Genomic DNA, 12,022 nt, shown 5'->3' with positions numbered 1-12,022 from the left:
TGTGCTGGTGGAAGGTCCTAGTCGCAGGGTGCTGTCATGGATGAGGGGAAACAACCAAGAGCTGTACTTGGCTATCTGCGACAGTTATATAGAGAATGAATGGGGTGGCGGGGAGCATATACGGCCTGCTGCTCTATCAGGATGGGGGATAGGACCCCTGTTCTAGGGAACAGTGGGTGTCCCAGCAGTCAGAATCTCTTTGTTCAGTTAGTTATTCCCTATACTGTGGATAGTGGATAACTTGAACACTTGGCACAACCCCTTTAATTTTCTCCTCTCTTGTGATTCTATTCGGTATCATTTACAATCTGTGTCCCAGGAGATCAGCAATTTTCCCTTTATTCAAAAAAACCTGTCTAATTTTGAGACAAAAGGGTGCAGAAATAGCCTCCTCCACTGACCTCTCAGCAGTAGGAGACTAGGAACACTAAGCCACCTCCTCATTCTTCTGTGGATACATGATAACATGGCACCACCTCTTTAAACCCTTAGTGACCACCAATATGAATTTTTACGGTGGTCACTAAAGGGGCTTTAGGCCACCTGGAACCTTTTTACGGGCTCCTGTGCAGAATAGAGTAAGAGCTCGCTTCTCACATAACAGCTGGGTTCCTGCTCTGAGGGCCCAGATCGTCAGAAGCACAAATCCAAGCCATTTAAACCCTTAGAGGCCATGGTCACTAGCTCCCATGGCATCTAAACAGTTTAGAAGGAATGAGCTCCCTCTCTCAGGCATCAGCACTGCCGCAAATGAGATCGCAGGGTGCCAGTGTCTTAGCGTTGCAGCTGGGGGCCTAATAAAGGCTCTACCTGCAGTGTATGCCCGATCAGGCTGTAGTGATAGTGCCGTCAGTATCCCTCTCACAGTACAATACACTGTACCACATAAGCAGTACAAAGTGTTATAGTCCCTTGAGGGACTAGCAAATCTATATATACACTGCTCAAAAAAATAAAGGGAACACTTAAACAACACAATGTAACTCCAAGTCAATCACACTTCAGTGAAATCAAACTGTCCACTTAGGAAGCAACACTGAGTGACAATCAATTTCACATGCTGTTGTGCAAATGGGATAGACAACAGGTGGAAATTATAGGCAATTAGCAAGACACCCCCAATAAAGGAGTGGTTCTGCAGGTGGTAACCACAGACCACTTCTCAGTTCCTATACTTCCTGGCTGATGTTTTGGTCACTTTTGAATGCTGGCGGTGCTTTCACTCTAGTGGTAGCATGAGACGGAGTCTACAACCCACACAGGTGGCTCAGGTAGTGCAGCTTATCCAGGATGGCACATCAATGCGAGCTGTGGCAAGAAGGTTTGCTGTGTCTGTCAGTGTAGTGTCCAGAGCATGGAGGCGCTACCAGGAGACAGGCCAGTACATCAGGAGACGTGGAGGAGGCCGTAGGAGGGCAACAACCCAGCAGCAGGACCGCTACCTCCGCCTTTGTGCAAGGAGGAACAGGAGGAGCACTGCCAGAGCCTTGCAAAATGACCTCCAGCAGGCCACAAATGTGCATGTGTCTGCTCAAAAGGTCAGAAACAGACTCCATGAGGGTGATATGAGGGCCCGACGTCCACAGGTGGGGGTTGTGCTTACAGCATTTGCCAGAGAACACCAAGATTGGCAAATTCGCCACTAGCGCCCTGTGCTCTTCACAGATGAAAGCAGGTTCACACTGAGCACATGTGACAGAGTCTGGAGACGCCGTGGAGAACGTTCTGCTGCCTGCAACATCCTCCAGCATGACCAGTTTGGCATTGGGTCAGTAATGGTGTCGGGTGGCATTTCTTTGGAGGGCCGCACAGCCCTCCATGTGCTCGCCAGAGGTAGCCTGACTGCCATTAGGTACCGAGATGAGATCCTCAGAACCCTTGTGAGACCATATGCTGGTGCGGTTGGCCCTGGGTTCCTCCTAATGCAAGACAATGCTAGACCTCATGTGGCTGGAGTGTGTCAGCAGTTCCTGCAAGACGAAGGCATTGATGCTATGGACTGGCCCGCTCGTTCCCCAGACCTGAATCCAATTGAGCACATCTGGGACATCATGTCTCGCTCTATCCACCAACGTCACGTTGCACCACAGACTGTCCAGGAGTTGGCAGATGCTTTAGTCCAGGTCTGGGAGGAGATCCCTCAGGAGACCGTCCGCCACCTCATCAGGAGCATGCACAGGCGTTGTAGGGAGGTCATACAGGCACGTGGAGGCCACACACACTACTGAGCCTCATTTTGACTTGTTTTAAGGACATTACATCAAAGTTGGATCAGCCTGTAGTGTGTTTTTCCACTTTAATTTTGAGTGTGACTCCAAATCCAGACCTCCATAGGTTAAAAAAATTTATTTCCATTTTTTTATTTTTGTGTGATTTTGTTGTCAGCACATTCAACTATGTAAAGAACAAAGTATTTCAGAAATATATTTTATTAATTCAGATCTAGGATGTGTTATTTTTGTGTTCCCTTTATTTTTTTGAGCAGTGTATATAAAAAGGACGTGTGTATGTGTTTGTTTGTTTGGGGTGTGTGTGTGTGTGTGTGTGTGTGTGTATGTAACGTGAGAACTCTAAAATGCAACCATCCATTTCAACTAAACTTGGTATACACATCCCTTGCTACCTGGAAAGAAATCTTGTATGGGTATATGTAGAAAGACACCCCAAAACACATTGCCCAGTATAACTACCCCACAAGTGACCCCATTTTGGAAAGAAGACACCCCAAGGTATTCCGTGAGGGGCATGGCGAGTTCCTAGAATTTTTTATTTTTTGTCACAAGTTAGTAGAAAATGCTGATTTTTTTTTTTTTCATACAAAGTCTCATATTCCACTAACTTGTGACAAAAAATAAAAAAACTTCCATGAACTCACTATGCCCATCAGCGAATACCTTGGGGTCTCTTCTTTCCAAAATGGGGTCACTTGTGGGGTAGTTATACTGCCCTGGCATTTTAGGGGCCCTAATGCGCGAGAAGTAGTTTGCAATCAAAATGTGTAAAAAATGCCCTGTGAAATCCTAAAGGTGCTCTTTGGAATGTGGGCCCCTTTGCCCACCTAGGCTGCAAAAAAGTGTCACACATGTGGTATCGCCGTACTCAGGAGAAGTTGAACAATGTCTTTTGGGGTGTCTTTTTACATATACCCATGCTGGGTGAGAGAAATATCTCTCTAAAAGACAACTTTTCCCATTTTTTTTATACAAAGTTGTCATTTGACAGAGATATTTATCTCACCCAGCATGGGCATGTGTAAAAAGACACCCCAAAACACATTGCCCGACTTCTCCTGAGTACGGCGATACCACATGTGTTACACTTTTTTGCAGCCTAGGTGGGCAAAGGGGCCCACATTCCAAAGAGCACCTTTAGGATTTCACAGGGCATTTTTTACACATTTTGATTTCAAACTACTTCTCACGCATTAGGGCCCCTAAAATGCCAGGGCAGTATAACTACCCCACAAGTGACTCCATTTTGGAAAGAAGACACCCCAAGGTATTTCGTGATGGGCATAGTGAGTTCATGGAAGTTTTTATTTTTTGTCACAAGTTAGTGGAATATGAGACTTTGTAAGGAAAAAAAAATAATAAATCATCATTTTCCGCTAACTTGTGACAAAAAATAAAAAGTTCTATGAACTCACTATGCCCATCAGCGAATACCTTAGGGTGTCTACCTTCCGAAATGGGGTCATTTGTGGGTTTTTTCTACTGTCTGGGCATTGTAGAACCTCAGGAAACATGACAGGTGCTCAGAAAGTCAGAGCTGCTTCAGAAAGCGGAAATTCACATTTTTGTACCATAGTTTGTAAACGCTATAACTTTTACCCAAACCATTTTATTAATTTTTTTTTTTTTTTATTTTTTTTTTTTTATCAAAGACATGTAGAACAATAAATTTAGAGAAAAATTTATATAGAAATGTATTTTTTTTGTTGAAAAATTTTACAACTAAAAATTTCGGTAAATTTCGATTAATAACAAAAAAAGTAAAAATGGCAGCAGCAATGAAATACCACCAAATGAAAGCTCTATTAGTGAGAAGAAAAGGAGGTAAAATCATTAAGGGTGTTTAAGCTAGGGGAGCTGAGGTGGTTAAAGGGATTTTATTGTGTAAAAGCAGTAATACGTAAAAAAAAACAAAAAAAAAAAACTGTGTCACTGTAATCGTACTGACCCGGAGAATAAAGTTACTTATGCCGCAATGTAAAAACTCGGAGATATTGATGTTTTTCCCATCCACCCAAGAAACAGTTAAAGGGGTTGTTCTCACTTTAGCAAATGGCATTTGTCATGTAGAGAAAGTTAATACAAGGCACTTACTAATGTATTGTGATTGTCCATATTGCCTCCTTTTCTGTCTGGATTCATTTTTCCATCACAATATACACTGCTCATTTCCAGGAGTTATGACCACCCTGCAATCCAGCAGTGGTGGTCGTGCTTACACACTACAGGAAAAAGTGCTGGACTATGCGCACTCCCATAGTCCCAGCCACCAGAGAGGCCGATGCTTTTTCCTATAATGTGCAAGCACGACCACCATTGATGGATTGCAGGGTGGTCGTAACCATGGAAACAAGCAGTGTATAATGTGATGAAAAAATGAATCCAGCCAGCAAAGGAAGCAATATGGACAATCACAATACATTAGTAAGTGGCTTGTATTGTCATTTATATTGTTTACAAAGTTAATACAAGCCACTTACTAATGTATTGTGATTGTCCATATTGCTTCCTTTGCTGGCTGGATTAATTTTTTCATCACATTATACACTGCTTGTTTCCATGGTTATGACCACCCTGCAATCCATCAACGGTGGTCGTGCTTGCACATTATAGGAAAAAGCATCGGCCTCTCTGGTGGCTGGGACTATGGGAGTGCGCATAGTCCAGCACTTTTTCCTGTAGTGTGTAAGCACGACCACCACTTCTGGATTGCAGGGTGGTCATAACTCCTGGAAATGAGCAGTGTATATTGTGATGAAAAAACCATGATGCCCCCCCCACCACCATACTTCACAGTTGGGATGAGGTTTTAATGTTGGTGTGCTGTGCCTCTTTTTCAACACACATAGTGTTGTGTGTTTCTTCCAAAAAACTCAACTTTGGTTTCATATGTCCACAGAATATTTTGCCAGTATTGCTGTGGAGCATCCAGGTGCTTTTGTGCAAGCTGTAAACGTGAAGCAATGGGTTTTTTGGACAGCAGTGGCTTCGTCTGTGGTATCCTCCCATGAAATCCATTCTTGTTTAGTGTTTTTCGTATCGTAAATTCACTAACAGGGATGTTGGCATATGCCAGAGACTTTTGTAAGTCTTTAGCTGACACTCTAGGATTCTTCTTCACCTCATTGAGCAGTCTGCGCTGTGCTCTTGCAGTCCTCTTTACAGGAAGGCCACTCCTAGGGAGAGTAGCAACAGTGCTGAACTTTCTCCATATATAGACAATTTGTCTTACCGTGGACTGATGAACAGCAAGGCTTTTTGAGATACTTTTATAACCCTTTCCAGCTTTATGCAAGTCAACAATTCTTAATCGTAGGTCTTCTGAGAGCTCTTTTGTGCGAGGCATCATTCACATCAGGCAATGCTTCTTGTGAAAAGCAAACCCAGAACTGGTGTATGTTTTTTTTTTTGTTTTGTTTTTATAGCGCAGCTGTAACCAACACCTCCAATCTCATCTTATTGATTGGACTCCAGTTGGCTGACACCTCACTCCAATTAGCTCTTGGAGATGTCATTAGTCTAGGGCAGTGATGGTGAACCTTTTAGAGACCGAGTGCCCAAACTGCAACCAAATACCCACTTATTTATCGCAAAGTGCCAACACGGCAATTTAACCTGAATACCAATATAGTATATCTTCCATGTACTTTATCATTTAGCTATAATAGCTTAATAGCCTACATTCAGTGTGCTGCCTGTGCTGTTCATAGTGCGTCCTGTGCTGATGAATGGCAGGAAAAGTCTAAAGCATATTGGTACGCCATAGACTTTTTTCAAGGCGCGGGTGCCCACAGAGAGGGCTCTGAGTGCCGCCTCTGGCACCCGTGCCATAGGTTCGCCATCACTGGTCTAGGGGTTACTTTTTCCACCTGCCCTGTGAATGTTTACATGGTGTGTTCAATAAAAACTTGGTAACATTTCATTCTTTGTGTGTTATTATTTTAAGCAGACTGTGGTTGTCTATTGTTGTCACTTAGATGAAGATCAGATCACATTTTATGACCAATTTGTGCAGAAATACATATCATTTCAAAGGGTTCACATACTTTTTCTTGCAACTGTGTGTATGTGTAATATATATATATATATATATATATATATATATATATATATATATACATACATATATATATATATATATATATATTATAAAAAAGGACGTGTGTGTGTATGTATGTTCCGCGAAAACTCAACTCAAAAATGCAACCATCCATTTCAACGAAACTTGTTATACACATACCTTGCTACCTGTAAAGAAATCTTGCGGTGGTCTCAGCTCTCTAGGAAGTACCGTTCCCGAGATATTCCCAAAAAATGACCGCCTCTTTAACGGTGACCTTCACGGAGGCCGCCCCTTTAACAGTGACCTTCACGGTGGCCGCCCCTTTAACAGTGACCTTCACGGTGGCCGCCCCTTTAACAGTGACCTTCACGGTGACCGCCCCTTTAACAGTGACCTTCACGGTGACCGCCCCTTTAACAGTGACCTTCACGGTGACCGCCCCTTTAACAGTGACCTTCACGGTGACCGCCCCGTTAACAGTGACCTTCACGGTGACCGCCCCTTTAACAGTGACCTTCACGGTGACCGCCCCTTTAACAGTGACCTTCACGGTGACCGCCCCTTTAACAGTGACCTTCACGGTGACCGCCCCTTTAACCCCTTAAGGACTCGCCCTATTTCACCTTCTGGACTTGGCCATTTTTTGCAAATCTGACTAGTGTCACTTTAAGTTCTGATAACTTTAAAACGCTTTGACTTATCCAGGCCATTCTGAGATAGTTTTTTCGTCACATATTGTACTTCATGACACTGGTAAAATGAAGTAAAAAAAATTCATTTTTATTTATAAAAAAAATACCAAATTTACCATAAATTTGTAAAAAAAATTGCAAATTTCCAAGTTTCAATTTCTCTACTTCTTTAATACATAGTAATACCTCCAAAAATAGTTATTACTTTACATTCCCCATATGTCTACTTCATGTTTGGATCATTTTGGGAATATTCTATTTGGGGATGTTACAAGGCTTAGAAGTTTAGAAGCAAATATTAAAATTTTTCAGAAATTTTCAAAAACCCAATTTTTAGGGACCAGTTCAGGTCTGAAGTCACTTTGCGAGGCTTACATAATAGAAACCACCCAAAAATGACCCCATTTTATAAACTACACCCCTCAAGGTATTCAAAACGGATTTTACAAACGTCGTTAACCCTTTAGGTGTGCCACAAGAATTAATGGAAAATAGAGATACAATTTTCAAAATTTAACTTTTTTGGCAGATTTTCCATTTTAATAATTTTTTTCCAGTTACAAAGCAAGGGTTAACAGCCAAACCAAACTCAATATTTATGGCCCTGATTCTGTAGTTTACAGAAACACCCCATATGTGGTCGTAAACTACTGTACGGGCACACGGCAGGGCGCAGAAGGAAAGGAATGTCATACGGTTTTTGGAAGGCAAATTTTGCTGGACTGTTTTTTTTGACACCATGTCCCATTTGAAGCCCCCCTGATCCACCCCTAGAGTAGAAACTCCATATAAGTGACCCCATCTAAAAAACTACACCCCTCAAGGTATTCAAAACAGATTTTACAACCGTCGTTAACCCTTTAGTTGTTCCACAAGAGTTATTGGCAAATGGAGATGAAATTTCACTTTTTTGCCAAATTTTCCATTTTAATCCATTTTTCCCAGTAACAAAGCAAGAGTTAACAGCCAAACAAAACTCAGCAGGGCGCAGAAGGAAAGGAATGCCATACGGTTTTTGGAAGGCAGGTTTTGCTGGACTGTTTTTTTTTTTATACACCATCTCCCATTTGAAACCCCCCTGATGCACCCCTAGAGTAGAAACTCCAAAAAAGTGCCCCCATTTTAGAAATTACGTGATAGGATGGCAGTATTGTTGGTACTAGTTTAGGGTACATATGATTTTTGGTTGCTCTATATTACACTTTTTGTGAGGCAAGGTAACAAGAAATAGCTGTTTTGGCACCATTTTTATTTTTTGTTATTTACAACATTCATCTGACAGGTTAGATCATGTGATATTTTTATAGACCAGGTTGTCACGGATGCGGCGATACTTAATATGTATACTTTTTTTTATTTATGTAAGTTTTACACAATGATTTATTTTTTTAAGCAAAAAAAATAATAATCATGTTTTAGTGTTTCCATAGTCAGAGCCATAATTTTTTCAGTTTTTGGGCGATTACCTTGGGTAGGGTATGATTTTTGCGGGATGAGATGACGGTTTGATTGGCACTACTTTGGGGTGCATATGACTTTTTGATCGCTTGCTATTACTGTTTTTGTGTTACGGTGTTCATCTGAGGGGTTAGGTCATGTGATATTTTTATAGAGCCGGTCGATACGAACGCGGCGATACCAAATATGAATACATTTTTTTTATTCCTTCCTTAGACATCGCGCTGCCTTGCATGCCATCGGGTCCCCCCCCCCACAGCCCCATGGGGACCCGATGACCTGAATTGAACTGCGGTTTGCGGCGATCGCCGACACGGGGGGGTCACGGGACCCCCCTGCGCATTTAGCCAAGGTGCCTGCTCAATGATTTGACTCTACGGGGCCCGCCCCTTTAACAGTGAATGGGTTCCGTTTTTCCGTGATCCGTGACCGTTTTTTCGTCCGTGGGTCTTCCTTGATTTTTGGAGGATCCACGGACATGAAAAAAAAGTCATTTTGGTGTCCGCCTGGCCGTGCGGAGCCAAACGGATCCGTCCTGAATTACAATGCAAGTCAATGGGGACGGATCAGTTTGACGTTGACACAATATGGTGCAATTTCAAACGGATCCGTCCCCCATTGAATTTTAATGTAAAGTCAGGAGTTAATATACCATAGGATCGGAGTTTTCTCCAATCCGATGGTATATTTTAACTTGAAGCGTCCCCATCACCATGGGAACGCCTCTATGTTAGAATATACCATCGGATTTGAGTTACATCGTGAAACTCATATCCGACAGTATATTCTAACACAGAGGCGTTCCCATAGTGATGGGGACGCTTCTAGTTAGAATATACTACAAACTGTGTACATGACTGCCCCCTGCTGCCTGGCAGCACCCGATCTCTTACAGGGGGCTGTGATCAGCACAATTAACCCTTCAGGTGCCGCACCTGAAGGGGTTAATTGTGCGTATCATAGCCCCCTGTAAGAGATCAGGGGCTGCCAGGCAGCAGGGGGCAGACCCCCCTCCCTCCCCAGTTTGAATATCATTGGTGGCCAGTGTGCGCCCCCCCTCTATTGTAATATCATTGGTGGCCAGTGTGCGGCCCCCCCCTCTATTGTAATATCATTGGTGGCCAGTGTGCGGCCTCCGTCGGCCCCCCTCTATTGTAATTTCATTGGTGGCCAGTGTGCGGCCTCCGTCGGCCCCCCTCTATTGTAATTTCATTGGTGGCCAGTGTGCGGCCCTCCCCCTCCCTCCCTCTATTGTATTATCATTGGTGGCCAGTGTGCGCCCCCCCCGGCCCCCCCTCTATTGTATTATTATCATTGGTGGCCAGTGTGCGGCCTCCCCTCTCCCCCCCCCCCCCATCATTGGTGGCAGCGGAGATTCCGATCGGAGTCCCAGTTTAATCGCTCTGGGGCTCCAATCGGTAACCATGGCAACCAGGACGCTACTGCAGGCCTGGTTGCCATGGTTACTTAGCAATATTACAATATTAGAAGCATCATACTTACCTGCTGCGATGTCTGTGACCAGCCGGGAGCTCCTCCTACTGGTAAGTGACAGATCATTAAGCAATGCGCCGCACAGACCTGTCACTTACCAGTAGGAGGAGCTCCCGGCCGGTCACAGACATCGCAGCAGGTAAGTATGACGCTTCTAATATTGTAATATTGCTAAGTAACCATGGCAACCAGGCCTGCAGTAGCGTCCTGGTTGCCATGGTTACCGATCGGAGCCCCAGAGCGATTAAACTGGGACTCCGATCCGAATCTCCGCTGCCACCAATGATAGGACAGGTCATATTTTTTTGACGGACAGGAAACACGGATCACGGATGCGGCTGAAAAACGGTGCATTTTCCGATTTTTCCACGGACCCATTGAAAGTCAATGGGTCCACGAAAAAAAAAAACGGAAAACGGCACAACGGCCACGGATGCACACAACGGTCATGTGCATGAGGCCTTAGGTAGGGGCTCAATTTTTTGCGGGATGAGAGGACGGTTTGATTCGTACCATTTTGGGGCACCTATGACTTTTTGATCGCTTGATATTACACTTTTGTGATGTAAAGTGATAAAAAAAATTGCTTTTTTGGCACAGTTTTTATTTTTATTTATAGAGCAGGTTGTTATGGACACGGTGACACCTAATTTTTATTTTATTTTATTTCAGTTTTACACAATACAAGCATTTTTGAGAAGCCATTCCCCCCCCCTTTTTTGGGTGATTGTCTTATATAGGGGCACCTTTTGTATACATTATAAAAATAAAAAAATTTATTAAAAAAAAGGCCATAAAACTTTAAATGTAAAAAAATGATGCCATTAAAAACTACAACTTGTCTCGCAAAAACAAGCCTTCATACGACTACATTGATGGGAAAAAAAGTTATAGCTTTAGGAAGGTGAAAAAACTATTAACTATCTTTTGCTCTGGCTACATGAACAATGTTCATATAGATACAGATACATTCTGTGTGGCTAGATGAGTTCATCCAACATAAATGGTCAGTTGTACACTTGACCTTAAAGGGGTTGTCTCAATTCAGCAAATGGCAATTATGTAGAGAAAGTTAATATAAGGCACTTACTAATGTATTGTGATTGTCCATATTGCCTCCTTTGCTGGCTTGATTCAGTTTTCCATCGCATAATACACTTCTCGTTTCCATGGTTACAACCACCCTTTAATCCAGCTGTGGTGGCCGTGCTTGCAAACTACAGGAAAAAGAGGCGGGCTATGCACACTCCTGCGGTCTCTGCCACCAGAGAGGTCAGCGCCTTTTCCTACAGTGCACAAGCACAGCCACCACAGCTGGATTGTAGGGGGAGTTATAACCATGGAAATAAGCAGTGTATAAATTAATCCAGCCAGCAAAGGAAGCAATATGGACAATCACAATACATTAGTAAGCGTCTTGTATTTAATTTTGTCTACATGATAAATGACATTTGCTTAAGTTAGACAACCCATTTAACAGGCACAGCTATAAACCTAGCCCAGTGGTGGCGAACCTATGGCACATGTGCCAGAGGGGCACTCGGAGCCCTCTCTGTGGGCACGTGTGCCCTGGAAACAGTCCATATGGTGTATCAATATGCCTTAGACCAGTGGTTCATAACCTTGTTGGAGGTACTGAACCCCACCAGTTTCATATGCGCATTCACCGAACCCTTCTTAATTGGAAAAATTAAATATGATTTTTTCAAATTCAAAACATAGGAATATATTTATACATAGGTGCACAAAGTGAATAAAACCATTAAGAACAAAGAACAAAACCATTAAAACATGATTTTCACACAAAAATAAAAACATAATAATGAATATTTACTGCAAATCAGTGTGACTTCTGCTGTTGTCTTTCAGAGACCAGGTCAGAAATGCGCGGCTTTACCTTGGCAAGTGCCACTCTCATGTCATTTTCGCAACAAAGTCTGTTCCTTTTCTTCGTTTTTATGTCCAGCATCCTTGAAAAGGATTGCTCGCAAAGATATGTTGTAACAAACGGTATAAAAAACTCCAGAGCTTTCTTAGCAATAACAGGGTACGTTACCATTTGTTGACACCAAAACGTTGAGAGC

At 42.9% G+C, this 12,022-nt stretch overlaps 1 protein-coding gene across 2 annotated transcripts in view; it reads right to left on the bottom strand.

Annotated features, from left to right (window-relative positions):
* The window catches only part of MLLT1 (MLLT1 super elongation complex subunit), a 285,107-nt gene that overhangs the window by 24,591 nt on the left and 248,494 nt on the right, over positions 1-12,022 (bottom strand). The window lies entirely within an intron of this gene.

Source organism: Bufo bufo, chromosome 2, assembly GCF_905171765.1.
Source record: "Bufo bufo chromosome 2, aBufBuf1.1, whole genome shotgun sequence".
Classification (NCBI taxonomy): Eukaryota; Metazoa; Chordata; class Amphibia; order Anura; family Bufonidae; genus Bufo; species Bufo bufo.
Note: the sequence above shows the minus strand (reverse complement) of the source record. Positions and strands in the feature narration are given on the sequence as shown.